Source organism: Streptopelia decaocto (genome assembly GCF_964273445.1).
Source record: "Streptopelia decaocto genome assembly, chromosome: 3".
NCBI lineage: Eukaryota > Metazoa > Chordata > Aves > Columbiformes > Columbidae > Streptopelia > Streptopelia decaocto.
In genome coordinates this window covers 106,053,108-106,067,357 of record NC_138656.1, presented here as the reverse complement: position 1 = coordinate 106,067,357, position 14,250 = coordinate 106,053,108, and the positions used below count along the sequence as shown (strand labels likewise).

The 14,250-nt window shown below is 39.6% G+C and overlaps 1 protein-coding gene across 10 annotated transcripts in view; it reads right to left on the bottom strand.

The window, feature by feature from the left end:
• The window catches only part of GREB1 (growth regulating estrogen receptor binding 1), a 74,235-nt gene extending 62,416 nt beyond the window's left edge, over nt 1–11,819 (bottom strand). For 6 of the 10 annotated variants that reach the window (XM_082047820.1, XM_082047822.1, XM_082047823.1 and 3 more), the window contains exons 1-2: nt 10,799–10,819; nt 7,665–7,910 (exon numbers count right to left, since the gene is read on the bottom strand). The gene's annotated coding sequence lies outside the window, so the exon portion shown is untranslated. Of the gene's footprint in view, nt 1–7,664; nt 7,911–10,798; nt 10,820–11,369 lie in introns of those variants that run through there. The other 4 variants (XM_082047821.1, XM_082047827.1, XM_082047824.1 and 1 more) reach the window with 3 other exon arrangements.
• Nucleotides 11,820–14,250: the final 2,431 nt, after the last annotated feature.

Here is a 14,250-nt window from a genome sequence, read left to right as displayed (position 1 = left end):
AAGGGATCTGACATAAACAAGCTCAGCATTCACACAGCTCACTGGTGGACAAAACAGAAACCCTATATTTAACCCTCAGGACAGCAGAAACCAGCATCTTATTGATGTGATGTTACAGATGAGGAATCAGTTAAGATTACGTTAGTTGTACAAGGGACAGGTCCTGGAAACCTTTACAACATAAGCATGTTTGTTTATCCATTGGGGTGCTAATTTAATTACATAAATGGGTTTTTCAAACGAAACAAAAATATGCTTTCTGGATTTGTGCACCTGATCAGCTCTCATGTACCTGTGGGATCTTAGAATCACAGTGCCAAACATAATCATAAACTCCGGAACATACTTTGGAAGACATGGTAAGTATTTTACAGCCATCTTTCATTTTCAGACACACACCACTGGAACCAGAAAATGAGGTTTTTTTGCCAGCACCAGCCGTTGTCATTCAGAGTCCCACTGACTCTCTCAGTTGCAGGAGACATTATTCTATGGAGCAAGCAAAGGAGAAGCTGTTTCTCACTAACTCTATTGTGGTTGTCATCCCCTCTTTAATGCTGCTCAGACTGTGGTACCTGAATTGTAAAATGCTGACTCTGTGGCACCAGGAAGCAAAGGCTTTGAGTCCTGTTTTCGTGCTTCAATGAACTCAGCGTTCCCAGCCCAGATTTATGTCTCTGTCAGTTACAAGTGGGTGGCACTGGCTAAACTTTCAAATGCTTGTGAAATTCCAAGCCATGAACATAGATGGTGACCAAATCTATTAAAAAACCCACACACACTGACCCAGAAGTACAGCCCTCAACGCCGGCTACTGATAAATCAAAGGGCACCTCCCTATCACAATGTCAGTTTCCATGGAGAGGATGCAGAGAAAAATACCTGCCAATACCAAGGGGAGAAAATAGGGAAAGACCTGGACCTGTAAGAACTGCTTAAAACTATGATAAAAAGAAGAAAACCGCTCTGAGGAACTTGGGAGCCTAAGATACAATTGCAGATACAAATAAAGCCGGTCAGGCCGCTGTCTTAGAAACCCATGGATAACCCTGCCAAAGAGAGATGCCAAGTCCAGGCATCTGAAAATGAGAGAAGTAGTGTGTTAGTCACTAAAGAGAACAGCCCTGAAATTTCAAACAAGGAACTGTCAGGATTCCTGTGGTAAACAGGGGTTACGTGACTAGGAAAAACAGGGATCTTCTTAAGGGTTAATGTCTGTCACATATAGAGCCAACTTCAAGTTCAACTGCAGTTGAACTAGTCAGGTTTTGAAGAAAACTTGCGCTATTCTGCTGTGCCCCTGTACTCCAGCTGCTGTGATTTAGAACAGGCGTTCACTTGTGGCCATGGGTGCTGTACCTACCGTGAGAGCCACGACAGTGACCACTCCCGATATCCCAGAGCGATTGCCAGCAGAAGGTGGACATGCAGTCCTGTCACTGAGATCCTGGCTGTGACAAAGATCAGTGAGGAGTATTAAGATTTTGTGAAGAATGAAGATCTAGCACAGCAACTCCGCACAAAATTTATCCTATACCTGGGGTAGACTGTCTATCCTAAGGAAAGCTATGGACTTGAGTGCATGGAAATTAATCCAGGGCTTTTTACAACTCCCATTGAAACAGTCTGACAAAGAAAGTCTCCTGTCAGCAAAAACTGAATAAAGTAAAGAATACGTGTGGGCTGTGTTAAGAAGGCTTGAAAAAATAGCCAAGGAAACAAGCAAGAAATTAGGAAGACACGGTTAATTAGTATTAAATTCAACCTTGCATATGACTTACAAATTATTACAGGAGGATAAGTTCCATATTAAGTTGTGAATTTTTTGTATTCTAAAACATAACTGACATTACTACTTCAATTTATTAATCCTTCCAGCAAAACTGTATAGCAATGGATACATTTTCCCAGTTTAAGCAGCCAGGTTTCATACTTTTAAAATGGTCGACGGAATAATTTCTATTGTATCATTTCTAAGACGAGAATGGTAAGATATTTCCAAGCTCATTGTTATTCTAAAATAATTTGTTATGACTCTTGCAAGAGGCAGCTCATCACTTGCATAAAATGAGAGGTTTGGTTTGGATGAACTATTGACTTTAGTATCCAAAAGGCTATCTATTAAAATTTGTCTGGGAGGAGAAAGCATTCTACACTGCAGATCAACAATTTGTTCACTGATCAGTACCAGAAATGTTGTCAATGTGATCCTTTTGCTCTTTGAATGTGAGTTAGATCCATTCAATAACATCCAAAATCCATTGCTATTTTTAAAGTTCAGTAAAGTCTCTAATAATCTTTGAAAACTTATATTAAAAACTACAATCTGATTAAGAAGAGAGAAGTCATAGGGCAGGGACTTGTATGCAAACACAACTATAAGAAGAAAAGTAAATTTGGAGACAGCACAAAACTGATTGTCTTCAATGGTAGCGTTACATGCTGTAAGATCCTCACAGATTCAGTTCAGTCACAAGACTGTAACCATGTTTTACCCTTTTATTTCCATGAAGCTTTCCATAATTATAGACAGTGCTGTCTTCAGCTTTGCATTTGAAAAAATAAATTATTCTTAATCTTCTATATATTTACCACAGTATCACTGTGGTACTGTGGTAAATATATTCCCACTGGTTACACAAAATTCTTGATTCAGGAAAACTAAGAGAGACTCTCACTGACATTCACCCCCATCCAGACCCAGCACAGTATTATAGCTTCTCTCTTTACTGCCAGCCCCAAACCAAGGTCACTCCATCCAAAATGCCATTTGGGAATGGTCACTGGCCCATCATAACTTCTGAAGTGTGCCTGGGAATTGCTGCAAAGAGTGAGTGCTGACACGAAAGCCATGCCAAGACATTACAAAAGAAAACTGATTGCTAGCATGTAGGAATTTTTCTGGCAACCATTTAATTTACTAATACTGCTGTAGCTCATATGGGTGAAAACAAACTTCACAGAATCACAGAATGTCAGGGATTGGAAGAGGCCTTGAAAGATCATCTAGTCCAATCCCCCTGCCGGAGCAGGAACACCCAGATGAGGCTACACAGGAAGGCGCCCAGGTGGGTTCTGAATGTCTCCAGAGTAGGAGACTCCACAATCCCCCTGGGCAGCCTGTTCCAGTGCTCTGGCACCCTCACTGAGAAGAAGTTTCTTCTCAAATTTAAGCGGAACCTCTTGTGTTGCAGTTTGAACCCATTACCCCTTGTCCTATCACTTATTCCTTCATAAAGCAATCTGGTTGTTCACATACCACAAAATTATCACTCATATAAGTAATTTACAAAGTTTTTTATTTGTCAGTACAAAGCCATCCACAGGCATAGTAAATAGGTGGACTACTGCCAATTTCTGCAAAAAATATTAGTTTCTGGAAGTCAATTCTGTTTCCTCACAATATTCTGCCAGAATGACTTGGCAGTAAAAGAGAGGAAAAATGGGCTCAGAAGACTGATGGTTATGATCCAATACTGGAGTGTGGGAAACATTTAAATACATTTCCTCATTTGAGATCACTTCCAGACCAATGTTTTACTATTCCTGTGATTTTCATCAGAAACTTCAAAAAGGGTTTGATTTTCTGCTATTAGTCTTACTCAGAATGAGAAATTTTGAAGCTTTAAAAGCTGCTGAGAAATGAAAAGATGATCCTTCGCTGAGCTCAGCTCTATAGTTCTAATAAGATTAAAATCTGTAGTCACTTATGGATCTGCTGATTGAAATCCACTTTTTCAGTGAAGTAATTTATTCCACAGCAATAAAGTTGTCAGACCATTTAAAAGTCTCCAGTCATTCTGTGTTTCCTATACGGATAATGTTATGGCAGTACAGTAGACACCATTTGGCCATTACATTTTAAAGGCAACATATTAATAAAACCTTTAACTTAAACCATAGTTACTTTTGCCAGAAATTCCAGCTCCTTTTCTGTTACCAGGTGTCACAACTCATATATCTTCTGTGGAATTATATTAGAAATGTTATCTACAGACCAGTCCAGTTTAAACTTAATGGTTTCCTAATAATGCCACTTTGGAAAGCAGTTCATGATTAAACACAGAGACTCTGATTAAGGTTGATGACAGGTCACAGAGAACATAATCCGACCATCTTTATACAGCCAAGAACAATTCTGCTACTGTTTCCATAAACAGAATATACTGCAAGACGACTACTCGGATCTCACTACCACTTCTTTTTTCTTTTGCGCTTGCTTTCAATTTTTGTCTGATATTTTCTTTTGATATTGAAAAATCAGGCTGACAACAGACAAGGGATTTCTCCTACATTAACAGTGAGATTATTTCCTCCGCTGACTCGTGTTTCAAAGGAACAGGGTGTTCGGAGGAGAGCGCAGGTCGAAGGGCGCCCGGCTCTCAAGAGCCCTGGGAAGAGTGGGAAGTGGGAAGACATCACCCAGCTTTTCGGCAGCTTGAGATCCCAAGCCAAATTGCTTCTATTAACCACCAAAATCAGTTTGGTCATTCACTTCAGAAGTAAATAATAGGGAGATGTCTTTATTCTCAGGAGATTGCTGCAGAGATTAACGTGGACACCTTTGCAATGAAATAAAAATGGGCAATTTTCCCCACCTACTGAAAAGTCAAGCCCGTTTGTTAACTGCCCTCTGTGTCCTTGGAAGAAATCACACAGATCCATATCAAAAGGGATGAAAACAGACTTGGACAAAACAATGTTAAACAACTTCAATAAAAACATTATTAAAAAGCTGTTGATTTTTTTTTTCTTTCTTTAGGCAGATAATAAATTAAAAAAAAATAATGGATCATTCTTCACATGAAATTATTTCACATCCATTTTGGCCATTGGAAAGGGAACTTCTGCTCAAAACAAGTATTTTCTTATTTTTGCTTAAATTTTTCAACTGCAAATCAATAACCATTAAGGACAGAGTGCTCATTTTTCAATGAAAATGTTACAATTCAGGCAAGGAACAGCAGCAAAAATTGCAAATTAGTATTTTCTACAGAAAATCGAAAAAATAATTTCCAGATATGTCTACCAAAGTAAAAAAATCATATTTTTAAACTCACACAAATTCAACTTTGCTTTGAACCAAAAAAATAAAACTTGACTAAATAGAAAACAATCTACCTTGCCATAAACCCATTAAAATATACAGCTATGCCTGGAGATCCAGACAACGGCATGTTGGCAATTTAGTGAGAAGGAATTTAGGCTGTGGCAGCCCACATTGTAGTTTTCTGGGGAAAGAGAAAACTCCAATTGCAACCAGATTCCTTTAATTATTTAAAGATGAAAGGCTGTTTTGGTTTTAAGACATAGTTTAGTCTTCCTTTATGACTACAGAAAACTTAAACTTCCTTCACCCTAGAAACTTTTATGTCTACTCTCAAGCCAGAGTTGAATTTTTCTGAGGTATTTAAAGTAACAATTTGTTTAAAAATGGCATTCTATTTTAGCTTATCTTAATATAGAAGAAAGAATGCCAGACAAAGTTCAAATTGGTCATAGTAGAAAGTCCTTTGTCCAAAGCCATACATTTGATTATTACTACACATTTTCAAAAACCATAATCACTATTGGGACCGATGCCTGAAAAAAATCTGTATCTGCAAAAATAATTCTTAAGAAATCTTAATTAGACTTTTTGTATATGCCTGACCATATATTATTCACTGGAAATCTACTTCCAGGCATAATGATAACACCAACTTTCATTTACTTGCTTTTTTGGTTTAGAATGAACCTTCTTTTCATAGACAATTGTACATGCCATTACTTAACATCCACACAACTGTGCTAAGGGGTCACTTCATAGAAGTAAATGTGGAGCTGGGTAATAGTCCAGTGTTGCAGTGACAGTGCAGACTGAGCCTCATATATGATATGGCAATAAATACATTTAGGCAATGGCACTTCATCCTGTAAATGCTTTCACATTCCTCTCTGTAGGAAACAACGTATTCTGATGCAGATTTCTTTGATTTTCCTGTAGGATCTCATAAACTTTGCAGGTGTTACTGGAGAGAAAATCCCTTATCAGCAGCTTCCAGTGCAGTTCGGCTGATATGCTTGACTTTCTCCAGCACAGAACCATGAACTTATGGCTGGCCAGGCAGCTCTGCCTTGGCTCCCATTCAGCTTTTGTGTGTTGCTTTGATCAGCTCCTGGCTTTGGATGAAAGCAATTCTTTTAGAGACCACCTTCCAACTCTCTTAAAAAAAGAATTACATACATAAACCCAATTGAGCTTGTTAAGCACCAGGAAGAAGCCAAGTAGAGGGAGGAGAAAGGGAGGGAAGGAGGTGCCACAAATCAACGCTAGGAAGCAATGATCAAAGCAGAGAGTGGAAAATGAGTAAGAAACATTCCCTAAGTTGTACAGGCCTCAGTCATTCCCTTTCCCAGCTCTGTAAGTGTAAAGGCTTTCTCGCTATTACCCGGGAAAGAGACACAACTCCCTTTTCAAGAACCGTCTCACACATCTGCTCTGTGCCTTTGAGTACAGCACTTGAGATGTCAGAGTAAAGCAGCAGAAATCAGAGTGGCAAGCTGGGACGAAAGAGATTACCTTGAAATGCGTGTTTTCCAAAGAAAATTCTACGAAATCAGCACATGGGGTATATTATTCTTCCTTCCAGCTACCAGTGGCTAGAGACTTTCTGAGAATCTTTTCAAAATCCCAAATGAACATACAAATCCTACACTGACTGCGCAGGTTAGCTTGGAGCCATCCTCAAAACCAGATGTTTGTTTTTCCTTACCCCAAGTGCACCCCTCTGGGCTCACTGGTGGCAGCAGTGCCACAGCTGTCCCTGTGGCAGCCACAAGCACACAGGGACACCAGGAATTACAGCTGGAAGACACTTTGGAGCCACCTCTTCAGAGCAGCAGAGGCAGAGCCAGTGTCTGGGGAGGTTCTCCAAGGATACACAGACTGCCCCGGTTCAGAGGCTTTGCCTCACTCACACAGAAGGGCCTCACTCACACAGAAGGGCCTCACTGCTTGAAAGACATCTGCACTGATTTCTTCTGACAGAGCACACTGCACTGTATCTGGATCATACTTTCCATCTAATGCACAAAGAGTGGACAGAAATACAATGGGAGAAGCCTAAAATATGCTATCTGTGGATGGCAAATACTTCTCTAGATGAACATTTTACATTGCAAAATAAAACTGGGCAAGAAGGTACACTCAATCATGAGATCAGCTGCACATGTATTATATGCTGAAATTAAATTACATAAGAAATGTTCATGAACATAAATATGCAATCCCAAAACATCAAACAAGCATCTTTACTTAAAGAACCACCACAAAGCTCAGATTTTATCCATTTAAGAAACTTAATTTAGCAGTCTGAGATCTGAGCTGTTTCAAGAGTTTAAAAATTCAAGTTGTCTGTTTTTTGTTTTGGTTTTCCTAAAAGGAAATCACTCACCCCAAAGACAGCAAATGACTGACAAGGCAGGAGGTACACAAAAATGTAAACAGATGCATATGCTTAAAACATGAAGATTAGATGTTAAATGTCTCTCAGCTACAATATTTGAAGAGTAACCAATATAAGGCAGCGTGAGTATGCTATCTTATGTTAATGTTTTCATTAAACAGTAACAGCATTCTTCAGCACAGAAATACTAGCTACGTAATAAAAAATATACCGTACCGTAATAAAAGCACGTGTTCCTCAGTGACAGCCAGCAAATTACTCCCAAAGTTTTGTATTCTGATTGCACTGCTGAACGCCTTACATCTGTGGTAAATGCCAGTGATTATATCTTTATGGAGTTTTCCTTCTTTTGATTGAGAAGAGTCTGCTGCTGGGCGAATTGGATAGGACACTTAAGGCTCCTGAGTCAGCACTGTACGCAACTGAACAACTCAGCCAGGTCACCGTGACACGAACACTCTCCTGTCACAGCAGAGCACAGGAAGGTTTCAAAGCTATCTATTCTACAACTCTGGCAAAAACAAAGTAATGAGACCACAATATACCCTGGCAAGCTGTTCTCTAATCTGTGTGCTATGCTAAATGATAAATGGTCTGACTTTATGTCTTATTAATACAGAAGTGCTGTGCTGGGTCATGGTGCTCCTGGCCAGGCACACATCAATCTATCACTCTGAAGCATTATTAACGTCAACAATTTTGTTGGAGGTTTTTAGAAGGACTGAAGGTGGGGTTTTTAAAACAAACAGGGGTGTCCTATTGCATTATATAGATAACAAAATCACTAAAGAATGCATAAAGTGTATACTGTGGGTACTATTTTGCTAACAGAACAAAAGATTAGCAGGACAACAGAAATCAGATATGTAGCAATATTATCTTTGTGTTGGTACTATGCCTGTATCTTTTGAATAAAAGGGTAGGAAATCAAAGCAATATCTGAGAGATTATGTTCAATATACTGCTGGATATACAAAGAAACAGCTATTGGATCACATTTAAACAAACTGCATCTTTTCAAGATACATCTAGAGTACATGTACAGAGAACATTTATTTCCAGTAAAGGTATATTTATGAAGTGTTTCCTTAGGTCACAAATTGCAGTACATCACTTCAGAGGATGAAAGCAAACATTCTGAAAATTGAATTTTCTCTTTCCTATGGCTCCAAGTCATGAAACATTCAGATATGTGCTTGATTTTAAACTTGGTTAAGCATCACTGAAATTGGTAAAATTAAGCACTTATCTAGGCTCTCAGTTGAATTAAGGTTCTGTATAACCTTTGCATGCAGGATCCACTGAACAAGGAAAGATTATTTTTCAATACAGTTTGTGGAACTTCATATTCAGCCTTCACTCTCAGGGCACAGTTTCATTAGTGGTTCAAGCTGCTCCAAACTCAAGTTACAGCTGAGGAGGAATGTCTCTCATTCGTGACCATACATTCCTCCTCTGTTGTTCAGCAGCATGGATCTGAGCTGATACGGCTGAAAACCAGTTCTTTTTGTAGGGTTACGTTCAGATAGATCAGATCTCTTACCAAGCTATGCATAAAGTGCAAGGCCATAAATATACACAAAAGGACCAGGAACATGTGCCTAGGGATGGTGTTGAGAGCAGGATCTTTTTGTCCAGACTATGAAAATGCTTTAAATAACATTTTTAGATCTTAAAACTACACTTTCTGATTCTTCTTCTGTAACACAAAAGGGAAAAAACCTGAATTTTAAAGCCTGCTGAGGAATCCCTTGGAGACACAGGTGATTTAGTGTTTTAACTCAAAGCAGTTTTCACATTAATGGAAGGCTTTCAATGTTTACCTGGTAATTTTTAAAAAATCTATACTCTCTATATATGTCGTGTTTAAGAGGCATTTAGACAATGCCCTTAACAACATGCTTTAACTTTTGACCAGTCCTGAACTGGTCAGACGATGGGACTAGATGACCGTTGTAGGCTCCTTCCAACTGAAATCGCCTATTTTGTTCTATCCGATACTTAAAATTTTAGATGCAAGCACTGCATGAAAAAATGTGAAAAAGAAACTGTACAGAAAGTAGTAAGTAATGTTCTAGGAGTTATCGGTATGTTTTTCTGTTGCTATGGAAGTGAACTAGAAGTTTTATAAATGTTCTATACTTAACATCAAGCATGGGAGACCTCAGTTATGTCATTTTCAAGTAGGGTACAAAATCATTCAGCTAGGGAATGCAGAAATCACTGTCTGGTTTCCTGTCAGGGCTGTACAATTGTGTACTTTAAACATATTAACCTGACAAGATGACACTTGAAAAGACTGTATTGAAAGCCAAAGTTTAGAGAAATCCAAAAGGAAAACAAATACTGCAAGGAATACATATGCATGTCTGTGAAAGCACCTGATTTTTGGAAGAATCACTTTTAATAATTTACCAGGTCAACAATAACACAAGCCAGAAAATTGACATTTTAAAGAGGAACAACTTGATTGATGCCAGCCAAGCATACTTGCCCCAATACTGTAGTGCATTTATGAACAAAATTTCTCCAGTATGCTGAGTAGGGTGCTGTCTAGAATGAAGTTGAGGATGCTGCAGTGCCTGCCTACTTCTGACTTTGCTGTGGGATTGGAAACACCACATCACTCTTAAAGAGTATTAGTATAGGGGAGGTGTTAAAGAAGATGTTAACCTGATATTCAGTAATGGAATACAAAAAGTAAAAGGGGCCTGCCTTGGATATAGGCATGGAGCAGGAGTTCCAGAGGAGAAGGAGAAAGGGCAAACAAGCACAGAGGGGTCTATTGTGTTTGATTCATACCCAGCGCAGGAATGCCAGGAATGGATGATGAGGTTCTGTGTAAGGATCCTGTACACAGAACCAGTGGGAGCTGGTCAGTAGGCAGCTGCTGATGCAACATCCATAAGAAAAGAGCGCGTCTGCCTGCTGAAATGAGTTGCTGAATCTGTGTGAAATGAGTCAGTAATGTCAGCAATGAATTGAGAGAACAGTTGTTAGGGGAAAGCTGACCGTGTAATTATGCCAACAAAAGGGATGTACAATATATACCTTGTACCCTATGTACTTACAGAAAAGAATCTGCTTTTTTACAGGAATCTACAGGGCATGTTTTCCAAAGCTTGAAGACACTGGTATAGAAGTGAAACAAGGAACATAACCTGAGGCTATAACCTCAGGGTAACAAGATTTTCAGAAATTCAAAGCACAGACTAAGACACTAGGACAAAAAGAAATAACAGCATCACAAAAATGTTCTACCAGGACATTCATTTATAGGAAAGAACAAAGAAAGAGCTGATGTAATGTGCAACCATTGACTACCAGGAGTTACAGCTGTGGACATCTACCTGAAGACCTCTATATTTAGGAGTCCTGGAGCTTGATTGAGTCGCTTACATGTAGATGTTTATTGGTCTTTGGTATGCCCCAGGGTATCTGAGACGGCTGCATAAGCCCCAGAAACACAATGTAAGACCTGTAGGAGACCAGATAATGCACAGTACTTGAGAACATATCAAATGAGAAAAGCCTGTAAACAAGAAGGTGAATCAAATCCTTAATCTCAAACTAAATTCTACTCTCAAAGTCAAAAATTGACATGTCTATGGATACATCTAGTGGCTTCTAGTTTGCTTCTAGTGCCTGATCACCCAATTGTCTACACCACATGCACATTAGTTTACACCCAGGCATTCTGCACTCAGCTTTAGTTGTGTGAGTAGTTAAATAAGGCTCTCCTTTTTCTAGGCAGCATGGATAAGATTGTGGCAGGTTTGCTCCCACTACCCTACACAGTTCTCCAGCAGCTTCCCAAAAGGTGCCCTCACCCACCTGTTCTCACTCCACACGCCCAGGCATGCAGCACATGCAACACCACGAGACTGTGAACAGTCCATCCCGGCTAACTGCGACACGTACTTCACGGTACTTTGGTCACCTGAACATGCACAAAACCTGTGTCTCAGAGGCACCGAAGTCCTGTGGAGGGCTGGGCAGACACAGCCCCGCCATTCCCCAAGCAGTCCATGCACCCAATCTCCCCCACAGCTCTGGGTCCAAGGAACTGGAAGTGGGTTCTTCCAGGGGAACAACAGTCGATCAGGGTTCCCAGGAGTTCTGTTTGGGATGCTCTGTGCAAATTCTTCTAAGTTCTTTGCCTGTATTTTTTTTCCTGTAACCCCAATGTCCTTCCACTGTTTGACTGTAAATTGGGGATAATATCACTTCTCTAAGGTACAGAGAACAGTTACACTCAAGATTGCAACTATAATTCTGCCAGAAAAAAAAAATGTCAGGAGACTACTCTTGACTTTTTGTAGATATTAAAGAAATAGGAGTTTTAAAAAAGACACTGAGGAGAATTGCAAAATAATGTGCAGGCATCTACTGTGAAATACTAACAAATGTAAAGGAAACTGTGGTGAACTTCTATTTATAAAGTAACAGGATAGCTGGAACAGGATTGTGTTTCCTATGAACATGTATTAAAGGCACAGAAGAACGTTTTAAAATACTGCTTTGTATTTAAAATCATACAAGTATTGTTCTTATTATCACTGAACTGACAAGGATCTTAACCGTGACAGTATATGTTTTTAAAATCTCTGAGAAAAAAAAATTTAAAGAGTGAAATAAAAGCTCAATTAAGTTTTATAAGACAACCAACCAAGGGCTTCAATCATGAATGAGAAGAGAAAAAAAATAGACTTGCCAAAAACTAGAGAAACTAATAAACTGCTAATTCCCCCTTAAACACCAACTGTGCAGTCTCAAGACTGAAAAAATAAAATAAACAGGGTCATCCTGACCTTAAGACAAACAACAGACTTAATTACTGCAGCAGACAATGATGAATCATACCCAAGCAAACTTCCATTCCTTCTCAATAGAATGTATTATTAATCAGACACTTTGTTTTACAACTGGTACAACCTATGCCAGAAAACCCCTTCGTTTTCTCCATGCACAGCAGGAACATTTCAGAGAGTCACAACAGTTTCTTCATTGCTCTCAAGGGTAACCGAAACTGGTGCTGCTTTCATATCTCACCCACATTTCATTTTTATTCACGCACTGCACAAAAGCACCCACTACTTGTTCAGTCATGCTGTACCTGTGTAAAAATCTTAAATGAATGTTCAAAGACCATTTTGTAAAAATTTAAAAGGTACAGCCTTATACTTCTGTAGCTATTAACAGCTCGAACTGTTCAAAACCACTTCTTTAAGAGTGTTCCTTCATCTCTAGTAATTGTAGTACTGGCGAAAAACCTCCGAACCTCCAGGCTGAGTAACATCCATTCGAGTGCTTAGAAAAACAGCTCTTAAGAACTCTCAACTTTCTTCGCTCTCATTGTGAAAGACCTTGTATGCCAAGCCATGTGATGCAGGATGCTGTACAGTACATTGGGTCAGGAGACAAGATGTGGCACCATCTTATACCTGGGGAACAGGCACATTACATTCTGTCACGAATGTGAACTGAAACTAATTGAACAAATCTTGTGCTCAGTCTGCGTGATTTGATACTCTCGCATTAACCCCCACTACCCATCTCCAGCTTCAAAGACAGCGACAGTTCTATTCCACTGCAAACTACTAAAGATACTTGCTCAATTTCCACCGTTGTTGCCATGTTTTGTACCTATTTCCCAATCTGCCTTTTATATATGTTCTCAACCCCCATACACACTTGGGAAGGAATCGTGTCCATATTTACCAATTGATGGCTTTTTTCATACTCAGTGTATCAGAGGGGAATACATATCTCTGCTCGTGAGCAGAACAAATATACCACAGCACAACTACACACACAACTGTACTACAGCACAACTTTCTATCAGACCCTTATTTTAGTTTCTAGGGATCACTAAAGTTTTAATCTCTTTAGTTTACCTTGGGTTTAGATACATTTTTCATAAGAATTCTGTCATCTGGTCACTTGATTGATACTGAAGAGTTTAATGCTGCATATTGGATGCAATAGTTGACAATGTTCACAACAGCATAATTTTCAATCTCACTTAAATAAAAATGGTTCCCTATTAATTTTGAGAACCACCAGGTTCTCCAGTTTCTCTTTTTTCAGATCATAGAATATGTAACATAATTGCTGAACATTTCAGTGGTTAATCATATCACCCTCAGAGAACCACTGGGACGTCACGGTATGTTCTTCCTCCATGAAAAGCCAACCACATCCTGGGCTGCATCAAAGAATCATGACCAGCAGCTTGAGGGAGGTGATTCTCCCCTTTGCTCCACCCTCATGAAATCCCACCTGCAGTACTGCATCCAGTTCTGGGGCCCCCAACATAAGAGGGACATGGACCTGCCTGATAAAGTCCAGAGGAGGCCACCAAGATGATCAGAGGGCTGGAACAGCTCTGCTATGAGGACAGGCTTGAGAGGTGGGGTTGTTCAGCCTGGAGAAGAGAAGGCTCTGGGGAGGCCTAATAGCAGCTTTCCAGTACCTAAAGGGAACATACATGAAAGCTGGAGAAGGAATTTTTACAAGGGCATGTAGTGACAGGACAAGGCATAATGGCTTTAAACTGAAAGAGGGGAGATTTAGACTGGACATAAGGAAGAAATTCTTCACCATGAGGGTGGTGAGGTACTGGAACAGGCTGCCCAGAGAAGTGTTCAAGGCCAGGCTGGATGGAGCTTTGAACAACCTGGTCAAACTGGATGTCCCTGCCCATGGCACAGGAGTTGGAACTAGATGATCTTTAAGGTCCCTTCCATTCTGTGATTCTGTTCTTTGATTCTACTGAGTGTCAAATTGCAACAACAAAGGT